This window comes from Dermacentor silvarum, chromosome 7 (genome assembly GCF_013339745.2).
Source record: "Dermacentor silvarum isolate Dsil-2018 chromosome 7, BIME_Dsil_1.4, whole genome shotgun sequence".
NCBI lineage: Eukaryota > Metazoa > Arthropoda > Arachnida > Ixodida > Ixodidae > Dermacentor > Dermacentor silvarum.
In genome coordinates, this window is record NC_051160.1 from 127,328,925 (window position 1) to 127,346,905 (window position 17,981).

The 17,981-nt window shown below is 50.1% G+C and overlaps 1 protein-coding gene and 1 long non-coding RNA gene across 2 annotated transcripts in view; one reads left to right on the forward strand and one right to left on the reverse strand.

Moving 5' to 3' along the window:
• LOC125946973 (uncharacterized) overlaps nt 1-9,219 on the forward strand; it is a 43,453-nt gene extending 34,234 nt beyond the window's left edge. The window contains exon 3 of the long non-coding RNA XR_007468035.1: nt 9,055-9,219. This is a non-coding gene — a long non-coding RNA (uncharacterized LOC125946973). The remainder of the gene's footprint in view (nt 1-9,054) is intronic.
• Nucleotides 1-17,981, reverse strand: part of LOC119459162 (putative phospholipase B-like 2) — a 554,157-nt gene that overhangs the window by 329,916 nt on the left and 206,260 nt on the right. The window lies entirely within an intron of this gene.

Genomic DNA, 17,981 nt, shown 5'->3' on the forward strand with positions numbered 1-17,981 from the left:
CAAAAGCGTAGACATATGGATGTTGAAAGAGACCGTAGGCTTGTTTCCTCTATCGGAGCACGCCATCGCCGACTGGAGGAGCTCCCCCGTAAGGTCGCGAGGGACGAACTGCTGGCGCGAGCTCCACTCGGTGGCCCCGGGAAGACAGCGCAAATTGACGAGTGCATTCTTCGCGGCGAGCAAAAGTGCAACCGAGGCCGCCTAATGACGCACGACAACGTTCCGCCCAGCCGCCAAAACTACGGTGGTGTTAAAGATGGTGGCCCATGGGTCTTCGGCATGGTCTGCGCGACCTGAGGGGTACCGCTACTTTTCAAGTTCGACCGACGAAAGGCGCGACGCTAGGCGCCATTATTTCAGCCAATGTTCAACCGGGGACCACAATTCATAGTGACGAATTGGCCGCATACAACTGTATCCCAAATTTAGTGGATGCTAACGGGGCTCTGCCTCAATCTGCATTGGGAGACAGTTAACCACAGCGTGCACTTTGCGAAACCAACACGGGCGTTCACACGCAAAAAATAGAAAGTTATTGTCAAAAAGTGAAGCGCCACCTCGTCAGCGATGGGTACAGGGTAACTGCACCGATGCTGGAGTCCCACCTGGGATGAATGTGGTGGCACTCAACGGCCACGTGAGCTGCAAAGACCCTTTCGTGCATTTGTTAGAAGCCACGGATCGCTCGGGCTACCCAGTATAAAGACTCTTTCCTGCGGTTGTTAGAAGCCATCGCTCGGCGCTAGCCAGTATGAAGGTGCGTCACAATGTAAAAGAAAATAAAGCGTAGTTTTGTATCCTTGCATGAGTGTTTTCCGACATTCCTGAGTGCTTACACGGTAAGCACGCGGGAAACCACTTCTGCGCTAGCCGACGCTCCCTTCGTCTCGCAGCCTTAATTCAGCGCGAGCAATGAGCGATCTGTTGAAAGCCCAGTGTAAAAATTAGGCGCACACCAATCTGTGCTCGGAAATGGGAGCGCAAGCACGTAGCGAGCCGCACCAATTCAATCCAGAGGAAAGAGAAAGAGCAACGAGCGATCTCTTCAACGCCCAGTGCTAAAACCAAGCGCACACCAATCTGTGCTCGGAAATGCTAGCGCAAGCACGTAGCGAGCCGCGCCAATCCAATCCAGAGGAAGAATGAGGAGGGCGAGCACGTCGTGGTATAACGCGAAACGAATAAAAAAAGTGGTCGCAGTTTCACCTGAAAGGCGAAGCATCAATTGCGATAGCAAATTTGTAGAGAGCTATACGGAGTAATGATAGTAGCTTTATCAGCTGTATAAACTTGGGCATGCAGCAGTACCGGCAACACGCAGAACTGTTGTCGACGCCGTCGGCGTTTTGCCCGCGTTCGCACAAAATGCGTGCGGCGTTGGTGAGTGTTGCCGGAGCCTCTGATATAAATAGGCACTTGGTGCCGCAGCTAAACGTCGCCTCCCTTGCCTCCCCCCCCCCCCCCCCCCCCACGGCATTTCGTGCGTCAGAAGAAGGCGCGTTTGCTCTACAGATATGGTGATTGTAAAGGAGGAAAGAGACGCCTACTTCTGCAGCCCTTAAGGGAGCACGGCACAGAACGCCCGTTTGTTCTCCGCCATGCGTTCACTCCCCGTGAAAGCGCGCGTCCCTCGCTCCCTTTCACTCGCACATACAGCGTTCGGCGGCGCGCGGTGACGATTTCATCTCCATTGACGTCATACGGAACCTCACGGCGACGGCGACGGCGACGCCGACGGCAGAAATCTGCTTTGGAGTGTCCATATAATTGCTATCGCAATAATACAAATTAGTCTTATACACATTCAGTGTACAAATTGTAAACGTTAAAACACATATACCCTACGGTAATGTGACTAATATCATTGTACTAAATGCCTTTATTTGATAACTTGCTTGTGCCTCTAATGCACTCGGTGGAACGACAAACAAGTGAAAGAATGCATGACCATGCACCAACCGTATGATCACGTGAGCCCCAGTTTGTCGACCGCCCATATGGCAACGCCCAAGGGATGATGGCCACCCAGAGTGAATCTAGATAAACCAATGAAATTGGAGGTGTGCCGACGGAGAAACTTTGTCTTGTTACCATTAGTTATTTCATCTTGGGGCGTCGCCAGATCTCGTGAAGATCCCGAGTTTCGCCAAACTCGGGGCATCCTGCATAGCACCCCTGGTCAGCTTTTAAGACCCTTTTTGCCAAAGTGTGTGATCGCCCCGCTGTGCGTAAGCTACGCGCTGAACAGCGTCTGCGTCAGCGCGCACCGCAGCCTGGAGAGACATTCCACAGTTACATCGAGTATGTTCTCGATTTGTGCAAGCGGATAAATCCCCGCAAGTCAGAGGATGACAAGATCAAGCATATCCTTAAGGGCATGGAGGACGGCGCTTTACAGATGTTGCTGGCAAAAAGCCCAACTAGCGTATTCGTCCTTATTACCCTATGCCAGAGCATTGGCGAGCAGCGCCGCCAACGTTCCACCGCCCGCCAGAACATTCAGCACACCCATTCCGTCTCGAGCATCGCGGTTTCCACCGACCTACTGCCCAACTCGACCCTACCGCACCGTATCAAATATTGTATTCGTGAAGAGGTGGCCAGGCAGCTGTCGCTGCTGCCACACAGCGACGCATCTACAGCAGCTTTGATTCCAAAGCTACAGCAAGCCATCCGTACTCAGATATCTGAAGCGCTTCCTGCAGCTTCTACAACCCCCCCCCAACTCAATCATATGGGTGCGCCGCTGTCCTATAGCGACTTTACCAATAGCCCTACGTCGCTGCCGCTCAGATACACAGCCGTGGTGGCACGGCAACGTTCGCCGACAACTTCCTTTCCATCGGTCATGCATCTGGCTTCATTCCCCGTTGCCCAGCCGTCACCGCAGTTTTTTTGTCGAACAGAGACTTGGTGCACTCAAGACAATCGGCCTATCGGCTTCGCCGGCGGTGTTGCTGGCCATGTGGCGCGCTTCCGTCGCCACCGCGCCCCAAACACGCATACCACCTTTGAAACGCCCACCTACCCACCACAATACGCCACCGCGTCTCCATTTTCACCGAGACGTCTTGACACTTATCGCCGATCAGAAACTCGTCGTTCACCGCGGCGATCGTGGCGAGCGAAGTGGCGGGGAGGGAGGGGAGCACCGAGACCCGCTGCTCACCTTCAACGAAATAACAACGCACTATCAGCTGTCGAGGAGGGCCTTCCCGCTCCCCCACGCTAAACTCAATAGGCCACAGTCATCGATATTCAGAATGCTTCAGACAGGGTCGTTCCCCTCGAGAGGCAGACTGAGCCTTTATTCACCAGAGGTAGAGCCGCAATGTCCGGATTGTGGCGAATCATACTGCTCGCTAGCGCACATGCTATGGCAATGCTCCGCGTTAAGCGGCACCATGTTCCGTAAAGAAGAAGACTGGGAGGACGCCCTGCGAAGCGACGACCCCCAGACCCAGCTCCAGGCTGTCCAGAGGGCTCACGAAAAGGCGGAGGCTCACGGGCTTCCCGTCCCAACGTGGGTGCGGCCCGCGACCCCTACCGACCACTAAACAAAGAATGGGTGGGCAGGGGTTCCCCAGGACTCATTAAAGTTATTTCCTCCTCCTCCCTTCCCCTCTCTGGCGTTCGATTTCACCCCTGCGTCGTCAAGCTCCCGCCTTAAGAGGGAAATTGACTGGTGCAGTTCCTGAGGCAAGAACTACAAATACATAGACACTTTCAAGACCTCTATCTTCGGCACAAAATTTTATTGCCGTTTTTTGTAGAGGGAGTACCCGCAGTGGCGCCAGTCGATAGCAGAGCCGCCGTTCCCGTTTTTCACGAGAACCTTTGTCGCAAACTACGCAAAGTGACTACAGCTCGCTCTGGCCTGGTGCTCGCCACTGCCAGCGCGCAGCGAATTCACCCTTCCGCTGTATGCACCGCCCGTGTCGTCATCAACGAAGTTCTGTTCATAATGGAGTGTTTCATGCTACCATGGTGCTCTCACGACCTCATCCTTGGTTCGATTTCTTGTCACGTCATCATGCTGTCAGTGACAGTTCGCGTGCAGAAGTGTCGCTTTTACCACTATGTGAATCACTGCTGGCCGGTTCTCCTCACGTTGCCGATAAACTCATTGTTGATGCCGACACAACCATACCCTCCGAGTCGTCGATGGCTGTTGTCCTGTCGTCTGTTGCCGACTCTCACGCCACTGTAGTGCTCACGCCGTCCGATGTGTTTGGTCAGCGCAAGGGCATCGTTCTTCCGTTTGCCGTGTAGCGCCCACCGACGCCGCAGCGCGGAGCGCTTTGTTCGGTGCTCTCAGCCAGTGCCTTGGCGCCGGCTATCAAAGAAAGAGAAAATAAAAGAAGCGCAGCGCGTGCTCGAAGCGCAAGCTCGGCACGCGCAGTGTCGTTCCAAAAGCCAGCCACGCGGGTCGTCGCAGCCCCGTCGCTCGGCTCGCCGCCTTCGCCCTTCTGACCAGGGACGACGGCACGGCTCGTACAGCCGCTGTCACGCTGGTCGTCGCAGCCCCGTCGCTCGGCTCGCCGCCTTCGCCCTTCTGACCAGGGACGACGGCACGGATCGTACAGCCGCCATCACGTCCGGGTCACCAATGTAGAAGGGACGTGAAGGCGGCTGTACGAGCCGTGCCGTCGTCCCTGGTCATAAGGGCGAAGGCGGCGAGCCGAGCGACGGGGCTGCGACGACCAGCGTGGCTGGCTTTTGGAACGACACTGCGCGTGCCGAGCTTGCGCTTCGGGCACGCGCTGCGCTTCTTTTATTTTCTCTTTCTTTGATAGCCGGCGCCAAGGCACTGGCTGAGAGCGCCGAACAAAGCGCTCCGCGCTGCGGCGTCGGTGGGCGCTACAGCCGTGCTCACTCTAATATCTTGGTCAACTGTGATGCTGGTCACCAACTACTACCAGTACCCGATCAGCATACTGCGTGGAGAGACCCTAGGATACTTTCAGGCGGTCGACTACGTTGACGATCTCGATGTTCCTACCGACTCCCACCTTTGTTACGTTGACGCCATCGCTTCTGTCTCAGACTCGTCGTCTTCAGTGGGTTTTGACAAGGCCATCGACCCTACTCTTTCCCCATATCATCGCCGCCAACTTCTCGCTCTACTTCACAAGTTTCTTTCTTCTTTCGAGTGCAGGTGCCACCGGTGTTTCTCACACCATTGACACCAGTTACCACTCCCCCGTGCGACAGCGCCCGTATCGTATCTCGGTTGAAGAGCGCCGAGTCATGACGGAGCAAGTGGACGACATGCTCTAACGTGAAGTCATCCGTCCTTCTCAAAGTCCTTGGTCTTCACTTGTCGTATTGTTAAAACAAAAAGATGGCTCCATTCGCTTTTGTGTCGACTACAGACGCCTAAACAAGATACGGAGAAAAGACGTTTATCCACTGCCTCGGATCGATGACCTTCTCGACTGCTTGCAATGAGCAGAATATTTCAGTTCCTAGGATCTGCGCTTCGGGTACTGGCAAGTTCCAATGGCTGAATCTGACCATCCGAAAACCGCATTCGTTACACCCGATGGCCTCTACGAATTTAACGGCATGCCCTTCGGGTTGTGCAACACGCCTGCTACTTTCGAGCGTATGATCGATACCATCCTTCGCGGCCACAAATGGAAGTCATGTATATGTTACCTCGACGACATCATCGTCTTCTCAACCGATTTTTCGGCACACCTCGCTCGCCTGCATGACATTCTGACCTGTCTCGCCTCTCCCGGCCTACAGCTCAACCTCAAAAAGTCCTGTTTTGCTGCAAACAAGCTAACCATCTTGGGTCACGTAGTCTACAAAGACGGCGTCCTCCCGGATTCAAACAAGCTCCGCGCCGTTGCAGACTTCCCAACACCCACGTCTATCAAAACCCTCAGAAGTTTTATTGGCTTATGTTCATATTTTCGTCGCTTCGTACGCAACTTCGCATCTATCATGGCGCCCTTGACAACTTTACTTTAGGTCAGTAACGGCATAGCAGCGTGGTCACCTGAATGTGATGCGGCATTTCAGCAGTTGCCCAACTTGTTGACCTGACCACCGATTCTTCGCCACTACAACCCTGCTGCTCCCATGTAAGTTCACACTGACGCCAGCTGAGTTGGCCTTGGTGTGGTCTTAGCGCAACAGAAAGCTGGCTATTATGAATACGTCATCGCTTACGCGAGCCGTACTCTTAAGAAAGCAGAATTAAATTTCTCAGTGACAGAAAAGGAGTGCCTAGCGATCATCTGGTCACTAAGCAAATTTCGTCCATACCTTTACAGCCGTTCGTTTGCGTAGTTACTTACCACCATGGCCTTTGTTGGCTTTCTTCCTTGAAAGACCAGTCGGGACGCTTAGGACGATGGGTGCTTCGCTTGCAAGAGTACGACATGCGCGTCATTTACAGCTCCGGTCACAAGAATTCCGACACTGATGCGCTCTCCCGCTCCCCACTGACGCCTGATTTGGCGTCTTTGTCAGATTCGTCGTCCACCCTGTCACCATTGACCATGACCGACATGCTCACAGAGCAGCGCAAGGACCCAACACTTGCAATGTTACTTGACTACCTTGCCGCTCCGTCTGATGTCTCTTCGACACGAGCACTCCGTCGCCAAGCAACCCACTTTTCCGTACGAGACTACATTCTATATCGCCACAACTATATGCCCGACGGTCGGAAATGGCTCCTTGCTATACCTCGTCATATGCGCTCTGACATCTGCGCGTCTTTTCACGCTGATTCCCTATGCGCTCATGCCGGCGTCCTCAAAACTTACGCAAGGTTGCCTCAGCGCTATTATTGGCGAGGCATGTACAACTTTGTGCAAAAGTACATTCAGGCTTGTACTACTTGCCAACAGGGCAAGACACCTACACACCGTTTCACAGGACCGTTGCAGCCGCTACCATGCCCGGCTCGTCCGCTCGCCCGCTTCGGCATCGATCTCTACGGCTCGCTTCCATGCAGCGGGTGTGGAAATCCGTGGATTATTGTCGGCCTAGACCATCTTACTCGCTACGCTGAGACTGCAGCTCTGCCGGCAGTGACCGCCCTTGAAGTTGGTTTTATTGCGATAGCAATTATATGGACACTCAAAAGCAGATTTCTGCCGTCGGCGTTGCCGTCGCCGTCGCCGTGAGGTTCCGTATGACGTCATTTGGAGAAGAAATCGTCGCCGCGCGCCGAACGCTGTATGTGCGAGTGAAAGGGCGCGAGGGGCGCGTCTTTCACGGGGAGTGAACGCACGGCGGAGAACAAACGCGCGTTCTGCGCCGTGCTCGCTTAAGGGCGGCAGAAGTAGGCGTCTCTGTTCTCCTTCACAATCACCATGTATGTAGAGCAAGCGCGCCTTCTTCCGACGAGCGAGAGGCCGTGGGGGAGGGGGAGGGAAGGGAGGCGACGTTTAGCTGCGGCACGCAGTGCCTATTTATATCAGAGGCTCCGGCAACAGTCACCAACGCCGCACGCATTTTGAGCGAACGCAGGCAAAACGCCGATGGCGTCGACAACAGTTCTGCGTGTTGCCGATGCTGCTGCATGTCCAAGTTTATACAGCTGATAAAGCTAATATCATTACTCCGTATAGCTCTCTACAAGTTTGCTATCGCAATTGATGCTTCGCCTTTCAGGTGAAACTGCGACAACTTTTTTTCATCCTTCGCAATTTTGTTCTTCGCCACGGTGCTCCCAGACAAGTACTGAGTGATACGGGCCGTGTCTTCTTGTCGGAGGGCATCCAAGCCCTCCTCGCTGAGTGCAGGATCATTCACCAGAAATCGACCGCATACCATCCCCAAACCAACGGTCTGACTGAGCGGTTCAATGGCACACTTGGCGACATGTTTCGGATGTATATTTTATCCGACCACCCCAACTGGGACGCCGTACTCCCCTTTGTCACGTTCGAATACAACACCGCGACACAAGCTACTACCGGCTTTTCCCCCTTTTTCCTTGTGTATGGCCGTGAGCCTTCATGCCCTTTGCACACCATACTGCCGTACGAACCTGACGCTGCAGAGTACACTCCACTTTACGAAGTCGCCAAGTATGCTGAAGATTGCCGTCAGCTGGCACGTTCCCTCACTAGCGAGACTCAAGAACGTCAAAAGACACGACATGACCATACTCATCAACCACTACCCAGCTTTGCTCCCGGTTCTCTTGTTTGGCTTTCGATACCAGCCCACATTCCTGGCTTCTCTTCCAAACTCCTGGCGCGTTATCACGGTCAACTACACTTCACCAGTCAACTACATCGTTGAGCTGATCGCAGTGTCACCAGACCTGCGTCGTCGTGGGCAAGAGACATTGCATGTCAACCGCCTGAAACCGTACTACGACCCACTCATCCTCTTTGCACCCTGAGTCGCCAGGATGGCTACGCTTCACTCCCGCGGCATTGTAATGAAGTAGAGACGCCCCTGTGTATGTGTCGACTGAAGAGGAAGACGAAGGACCGTGCCGTGATCGCGAGTGAACCCCGTGCTATGGACAGCCCTTGCAGTGCCTTCCTGTTCCTAGCGTTCCAGCAACGTTGTCAACTACAATAAACGTCGTCGCAAAGCACTTTATTTGATAAAGCTACTGACGGCCAACTGACGCAATCATCTCCTGCCCGTATCTCGGCAGCTTCTACGATTTCCCTGGTCAAGCCATTGCAGTGGCGATACACAACAGTCTGATCGAAAAAAGGCTGGTAACGTGGAGACAAGTGTGGGAAAGGCAGCCAGAATGTTAGGTCGCTTTCTGCGGTAAACTTTTCTTCGAGAATATTTGTGATATTGACGTGTACTGCTTCAGCTTTGCGCCTATTTCCATTTAGGCAATTTCTAAGAAGAATTGTTAAGGAAATCTGGTATATGACATCAGGAATATGGCATTAACGTCCACTGAATATTGCATAAACGCGTTGTGAGGTGCTTGCTTAAATACATCTATGAGAGAAAAGTGGATTGCCCTCGGTTGTCGCTAGCGTACTCGGTTCACTCCGGAAAGTGAAATGCCTCGGTTTACTAACAGCAGATTTTTACTGATGATTTCAGGTGCGATGCGAAATCGTACTCCACATGTGATATGCCGGAACCGCCAAAGGATGGATACCCTGCATGTTGCCCTGATCCGATCTGCTGAAGAGAGACAGCGAGCCATAACATTGAATAAAGGGAACTGCGGGAAAGCCACCAAACTTAAAATATTTGTCTGAAGTTAGCGTTTAACACCTAATCAGAATAGAATGCATCCTTATGAAATGCTGTCCAGCTGGCATTATACATTTTGCAAGGCATCCTTTTCTTAAATTCAAGGTTTTACTTCCCCGCCGTAAGTCATATCGCCTAGGTCACTTATTAAAGCATGCTACTATCTTTGTGTGGATGGGCGAACAAACTTTTTTTCTGCTTTCTTTTTTTAAGGATGAACCCGCCTTTCCAGTAAAATTGCTTGTATCACTGCCATGGTTATTTTTTGGCTTGTTAAAATATATCTTGTTCTTAGGGTTTTTTCTTGCTGTCGTATAGCGTAGTATGTAACAATTAAGTCGATTCTGTGCATCGTCAGTAACCTATATTTATGCTTTTTAAACTACAATGCAATAATTTATTTAAGGATCGTGGTATGAAACGTCTTAATTTAGTATTTCCGCCAACGAATGCTCACCGAAACAACTCTGCTCTGACATTTACTTGAACTTATCAGACATTGGAAAGTTTCCCTCCAAATTTGTGCCCCGCAAAAGAGAAACACCTGGAAGACACCACGCCCAGCTATTGTCTCTCTGAAGCAACGTCTGGCACGTCACCGAAATGCAGAGCTTCGTTCGTATCATTCGTTTTCTTTGTAGATTTTGTGATATATATGCCTGCATTTATCATTGAATTCACACAATTTAAGGAAACTCTCGCATATGTAAGCTAATTATTGCACGCAACAAATGAATTAAACAGAGCAATGTCGACGCCAGTGTCTGGCTGCGCGTTTCGACTAGCTGGTCTCATGACCGCTTCGGCACTGTCGTAGTTTTTCCCACATTATCCAGAAGCAAATCTGGTGCACCGCGCAAGCTATTTCTAATGCAGCTGTGTCATCACGGAAATGTCAGTATGTGGGTTTGCAGGCTTATCTCAACATAGCTTCGCATAAAGCGGAATCGTTTTATTGCGATAGCAATTATATGGACATTTCAAAGCGGATTTCTGCTGTCGGCGTCGCCGTTGCTGTCGCCGTCGCAGTGATGTTCCGTTTGACGTCAACGGCGATGAAATCGTCGCTGCGCTCCGGACGCTGTGTGTGCGAGTGAAAGGGTGCGAGGGAAGCGCGCTTTCACGGGGAGCTACGGTTCGGTGGTCCCAGACACCGGCTCTGCCACGGCGGCTTGCACGGCACCTGCCCTGCAGAAGAGCAAGCAGTGTCGTCTGCCCAGACATGCCAGCTCGACAGCAGCGGAGTTGGCAGGCCTCCACCTAGCCGTCGATCTACTCACCGAGGAACAGCCTGACATGCCGGCAGCCATCCTCTGCGACTCCAAGGCAGCCCTCCTCGGCTTACAGAGGCCAGAAAGCGCCAGTCTTGGAGTCGCCCTGCTGCCTACCCGGCTGACGGCGCTGCAGGATGCAGGCCACCCGGTGTCCCTACACTGGATCCCCGCCCACGTAGGGATCTCGGGTAACGAGGAAGCCGACACCCTGGCGAAAGACGCCCATCACGCCACTGTGCCCCTCAGCCGGGCCGTGACGGAGGGGGACTTCACCAGACTTAGGCTAAGGCGACACCTGGTGACCCTCCACCCAGACAAGCGGGTGTCACTGGGACGCCCCCCACGCCCACACCCCCAGCGAGGCCTAGCTCGCAGGGAGACTTCGCTCCTGCTCCGGCTCAGGATTGGCTGCAGCTGGACGGCAGCACGCAGCCATCGCCTTGGACGAGCGACGTCGCCGGCCTGGGCTTCCTGCGGGGAGCCGGAAACCACGGAGCACCTCCTGCTAGCCTGCCCGACGTACCTCCAACAGCGGGGCCCACTCCTGCAGGAGTTCCGCCGCCTGGGCCTCCCCTCTGGCAAAGAGGAAGATGTCCTCTTCCCCGGCCGACATTACCTTTCTGCCCTTCGAGGCGTCGTGGAGTACCTTGACTGGTAAGGGCTCTCCTCGCGCCTCTAAGACCGGATTTCTGCAACAGACGGATGGTCTCGCGGCCTCCCAACTCACCCCAGGCCTGACAGGTCCGGAACAACACCCCTGCGGTCTAAGCTGCACTCTAAGGCCTACCATCTCGGCCTGATACGGGCCGCCACAGCCTGCCGGTTTGCCTCGCCAGCCATGGTGACGACTTCACCATGTCCCCTTTCTCTCCCACTTTCCCCTCGCTGTTGGCGCTGAGCCGTGCTCCCTCAAGGGCTGCAGAAGATAGCGTCAACCTTTCCCTTTCACACGAACCACTTACACACACACGGGGAGCGAACGCACGTCGGAGAGCAAACGCGCGTTCTGCGCCGTGCTCCCTGAAGGGCTGCAGAATTAAGCGTCTCTTTCCTTCTTTACAATCACCATATATAGAGAGCAAGCGCGACTTCTTCTATCGCGCGAAAGGCCTCGGGGGGACGGGAAGGAGGGAGCGGAGGTGACGTTTAGCTGTGGCACCAAATGCGTATTATTGCGATAGCAATTATATGGACACTCCAAAGCAGATTTCTGCCGTCGCCGTGAGGTTCCGTATGACGTCAACGGCGATGAAATCTTCGCCGCGCTCCGGACGCTCTATGTGCGAGTGGAAGGGCGCGAGGGACGCGCGCTTTCACGGGGAGCGAACGCATGTCGGAGAGCAAATGCGCGTTCTACGCCGTGCACCATGAAGGGCTGCAGAATTAAGCGTCTCTTTCCTCCTTTCCATATATAGAGAGCAAACGCAACTATTTCCGTCGCGCGAAAGGTTGTGGGAGGACGGGAGGGAGGGAAGGGAGGCGTCGTTTAGCTGCGGCACAAAATACGTATTTATATAAAAACGCCGCGCGCGTTCAGTGCGAACGCGGGCAAAACGCCGACGGCGTCGACAACAGTTCTCGCGTTGCTGGTTCTGCTGCATGTCCAAGTTTATACAGCTGATGAAACCACTATCCTTACTCCGCATATCTCTCTACTAATTTGCTATCGAAATTGATGCTTCGCCTTTCGGGTGAAACTGCGACATTTTTCCCACATGTCACGTTTTATGAGAATGGCATCCTGTTATAAAGTATTTGCTTGCCAATAATGCATCTTTGGTTATTGTTTATTCATATTTAATGCAACAAGTCAAGGAAGCAAAGAGAAGTTGATTATTGAATCTCCCGCACCAGTTAACCTTCCAGTTTTTCTTCCAACTTTCGCAGCCACCTGCAAGATTCACGTTTGAAAAAATGGCACAACCCAGCACAAGTTGTCATGGGTTGTGAAATATTGGTTTTACATCATAATACAGAACTTTACGCTGACGATCCATTTATCATGGCATACCCTGTGTGCCTCATAGGCTTTTTTCCTTCATCCCGCAACACCTGAACAAATAGTCACAGTTATTTTCTTTCTATGAAACACAGGGCCTGGTCTTGATAATTTCAGCACATCTCTCATAAAATGATAGCGTGCTTAATATTCGGAATATTTTCCTACATAGTGAACCTTACCTTTTGACAGTAATTTTTTCAAGTTTTTCAAAAAAGGAAAAATAATCCCTGTTTTCAATAAGGGAGATAAGCGTGTAACGTCCAACTGCCGCCCTATTGGCAAACTTTCTTTTTTGTCGACAAATTCGACAAGATTTTTGTCGAATTGTCGACAAACTAATCGTAATACGCTTATCAAATTATTTGTCAAAATTTCATATCCTGTCACCAAATCAATCTGGCTTTAGGGAGAGTTACTCAACTGATTTAGCACTAATATTTCTAAGACATAAGATTCGGCAGGCAATTGACCCTGAAAATTTTGCTGGTGCATTATTTATTGATCGTTCTAAAGTGTTCAATTCACTTTTCCTTAACGTAGTTTTTGCTAAATTAGACTCTATTGGTATAACTGATCCGGCATTGCGATTATTACGTAACTATTTGCGGGATAGAGAGTACACTGTATCAATATCTAGTACTTGCTCACTTCCGAAAACAACTAACATTGGTGTACCACAAGGATCTATATTTGGACCTCTCTTGTTTTTAGTATACCTTAATCATCTCTGACAGTGCCTAAAGCCATATGACTGTATCCTTTACGCCGATGACACAACTATCTTGTCCTTAGATAAAAGTCTTGATTTATTAATGTGCAAGCCTCACCACGTCGCGGGAAACATTGTAACCTGGTGCCAACTAAACAGACTACACATTAATACCACAAAATCTAGCTTCGTCATTTTCTCAGCTAAACAATACCTTATCTCAGGGTCTGCATCGCTAGCATTTGCTTTCAGCACGCTTTATCCTACTGACAGTGTAGTGTTTCTTGGTCTCATATTAGATAAACACCTAAAACTTGGCGAGCATGTTTTATCCTTAACCAAGAAAGCAGCTTATGGGATTATAATACAGGGAAACTTCACTTGAACGAACTTCAAGGGACCCCAGGAAAAAGTTCGTTAAAGTGAAAGTTCGCTGAACTGAAATAGCTATGTTGCAACTTGTTATCAGGCGCTAAAGTTGTTGAAATGAAATTTGAACCCTTTTATTTGCAATGCTGCTTATTTGAATGTGAATTTCTCCTTATTTATTATGTTTTGAAGAATAAAGTAATCTTTTGCTGCACTTGTGAACTTAGGACTGCAGTGTTCATGAGTTGAGTCATGGTTACGACTAGGCCTGCTTTCTGCCAGTAGTTGCTATTGTAGTTTTACTCACAGTCCACCTAGCCCCTGTGACCATTTCTGCTGCCTGTCGCTCATTAACTGGGTCAGGCTTCTGCATTCTCAGATTTAGCAAGAAGCGCTGCACAAGCCTCCCCTGAGCCGTGCCGTGCCGAACCGTTCCTTCAGAGCCGGGTCTTCTGCTGGGTGTGACTTCCGCGCCATCTATTAGCAGTGTAGTGCACCTTTACATTTTTTTGATGATGCCGAGATCACAGACTGCAAAAGTGACGAGCAGTTTGGCGGGAAAAATTCAACTTGGATGTTGCTGAGAGGATGTCGCTGAGACGTGTGTCGACTAAGTGGGCCGAGCAATTGTCCAAAATTCACAAAATTATGCGATTCTTTCTCGCGATCTCATTTTTAAAGCCTACGCTCCACTTTGTAAAAAGTTCAAGCGACATTCAAGCCCTTCAATTAGGGTAGTAATCAAATGGGATCGATACAAGCCACAGTCGCTTGCGTGCGGGCCCGAGCTGCGCACTTTCCCATGCGGCCGCGATTGCTTGACGGTGGCTCTTAATTGTCGAAAATGATGACGGCGGGATCCCAAATGCCTTCGCAACGACGACTTGACGTTGCCCGGAGTCCAGCCTACGCAAAACATCCAGTTTTTCGTCAAGAGACAAGAGACGGGTCGCTCACTTCAGGAGCGAGCCGGATCTTGTGAGCGACTCTTTTTACACAGCGAGTGAGCCGTGATTCAGTAAAAGTGAGCGGCGGTCCTTTTGGAGAAAGAGAGCCGGTTCTCTCTCGCTCAGTGAGCCGTGCCGAACCGTTCCTTCAGAGCCGGATCTTCTGCTGGGTGTGACTTCGCGCCATCTATTAGCAGTGTGAGGAAGCAACTGCCCTCCGGCGCTTCCTCGCTAGAGCTGCCTCCACCCCCTCACCTTCGGCTGTATTTTGAGCCGCTCTTTTTCAAGAGCGAGTGAGTCGTGGTTCATGTGAGTGGCGGTTCTTTCGGAGAGAGGAAGCCCATTCTCTCTCGTTCAGTGAGCCGTGAAGAACCGTTCCGCATCTTGCTCAGGAGCGAGCCGGATCTTTTGCGCGGCTCTTTTAAAGAGCAAGTGAGCCGTGGTTCAGTAAGTGAGCGGCGGTTCTTTCGGAGAGAGGAAGCCCGTTCTTTCGTTCAGTGAGCGGTGACGAACCATTCCCTCGTAAAGATGGGTCGCTCAGGAGTGAGCCGGATCTTTTGAGCCGCACTGTTAAGGAGCGAGTGAGCCGTGGTTCAGTTATTGAGCCGCGGTTCTCTCTCGTTCAGTGAGCCGTGCCGAACCGTTCCGTCAGAGCCGGATCTTCGGCTGAGTTTCGTGGTTTCGATTTTTTACCGACGCATGGTGGCCGGCGTGGGCAGACTCGCGCTACTCGTATCTTCTCGCAGTGTGTGGTGTGCGCAGCAGTGCCTATGGTTTTTTGTGTGTCCTATGGTGTGTCACCCGATGTCACCGAAGGGCGAAGTAAAGAAGCCTTAATTAGCAAAAGAACAGCCTGGGGCTGTTCGAACGATGTCTCACGATTCTCACCGATCGCACATCGTGCGTTGATGCAACAACATTTCGAAGATGGTCTTCCGTGTCTTTAAAGACAACAGGTGAACGTACAGTTTACGTCCTGGTCTTCATTTGTGCTAATTAGTATAGTCATGAAAATGTCGCCCATGGCATCCACTTCTGTGCTTTTTCTTAGCTTGTATCATTAGCACGTCAATAAAACGAGGCCAATGAGCTGTTCTGTTGTAATAGAACTTCGCTTCTTTTCTTTCCTTTTTTTTTGTCCTGGCGCATGATGACATTATCGCCGGTAACGCGCGCGCGCTCAAGAGAAAAAAAAAACTACAAAAAAAAAACGAAAGGTACGTGCGGCAGTTTTGTGCAACTTTCATATGATTTTTGTATTGTACTTCAAGAAATTATATCGACATTCATTTTGCATGGTGTTACAGATCACTCAAAGTGAGCGTGCGTATGTGAATAAATGAATAAAGTTGAAAGATAATGTACAGTAATTTTGTATTCCTATTTTTTAGCAAAGTTGATTTTAAATTTGTAACACAAAAACAGAAAAGTTCCTGCAATGATAATGACGTTACACATTTTTTTTCTGAAAAAAAGTACGTCGTTTTCCTCCTATTACAGTATCATAAGCATTTTATTCCCAATAGAAAAGAAAAAAAGTTGCATTACAACTAAAAATTTATGCTTTTAAAATATGTAAAAATATTCTCCAAACATAGCGAAAATACGAATAACACGGTTATTCAATTATGCATCCGAGTATATCGTTTTTGCAAAGCCAAATAACTATAGAATATGCATAACACAGGTTACACATTTAAGTGAACCGTTGAGCCGTTCAAATGAACCGGTTCATTTAAGTTAGCTGAGCAGTTCCGAGCCGCTCACTGAAGTAAGCCGTTTTGCCCATCTCCTCTATAGACAGGCGGTTCCGTTTGGAACTCATAACGAGCAAGTGGTTGCAGGCAAGCTGTCACTACGGCTGTGGCTCGGTTTGGTTGCGAAAATACACTTGTAGCCAGCCCATCCAGTTCAAAGCCGAAGGGGTCCGACTGTTTGTCACGTAGTATGAAGCGCCGTTTTCAGCGTAATATGATCAAGATAACGTGAAAGGCACTGTATGGTGTCACAAAATATGTTCGTTGAACTGAAATGCACTCTGCATTATATTTCGTTAAACTGAAATGCGTTGGGTCCAATGGCCGCTTCCGCGGGAGATAAAAAAAAAGATCGTACAACTTAATAGTTCGTTTAACTGACGTGCGTTCAAGTGGCATTTTACTGTATTAATTCAAGTTCGCAATTCCTTTCATGTGAAGACACTAATCTCTCTTTACTAAACTTTCATTCAAACGTACATTAATTACTGCATATCATCACGGGGGAACACTTATCCCGCTCATTTATCCCCCCTGCCGCATAACCAAAATCAAGCAGTTCGCATCATCCCACGTATCAGCTACGCATCACAAGCACCTCCTTGCTCAGCTCTAACGGTATTTTATCAGTACAGGGACTAAATAAATACTCACTTAGAATACTTGTCCATAAATCTGCCAACGGAAACCTCCCGTTCTGGATAATTACTAACTGCCAGGAATTACTAACAGCTATCTATTACCAAAAACACATGTAATTATGGTAAATTTACTACTAATTTTCAGCCATCCAACTTTGTAACTCATTAACGTGTCATATTAAGAAGCTCTCTCATTTTAAACATTCAAATAAAACCTCCCTAAATTTTTGACCTCAATATAATCATTGCATCGTTGCCGTTTTATTCATAATTGATTTGTGCTATAATATTTTAAAGTGTTAGCTAGTGACTCATTTATTACGGTGTCTTGTTTGTTTGCATATAGCTCCTTTTTATTTTCATATCCCACTCATTTCTCACGGGAGGTCCCCTGTACAGTCTTTTGACTATGGGACCTTCCTGTGTATGTTTGTATTATCTGCACTCGTAACCTTACTATTATGCCCAACAAAGAACTCTCAAACTCAAAGAAGTCGACATTTTGCACGCAGCTATGGTAAACCACAAAGCACTGCAATAGATAGAACACTGTTAGCTATGCGACTACCCACAGTTTCCTGGCTTTGCGACAAAGATGTTAATCCAAAGCCGCTACATAATGGTATTCCCGCATGCATTCCAGCAATGCACGGCCTTGCCAGTTTTCCCTATAGGTAAACATACCATCTCTATGGGGGTACAATCTAGCTGTTCTTAGTAATGGGTCATCACCGACGCCAGCGTACAATTGCGTGTTCTCACCAAAACCATGGGCGTGCGGCGGGCGCTGACGGCGGTGGTTGTTTTCTATCTGTTACCGAGCACATCGCCACACGTGGCCATTCGCCACAACCGCACGAAACAGGTTATGGAAGTTTTGCTGTAAATAGGCAAGTACGATGCGTTTTGAAATATTTCTTAACTTCGTGTGACATATTTCAGTGCTATAGGTGCTTCAAACTCCTTTTGTAGCGTTAGCTACACTGGCCTAGCCAAGCCCGTTTCGCGCGCCACATCAAGAGCCGTGCTGCGCATGCGCAAGGATCAGTGATGTCACACGGCTTGCGCACCG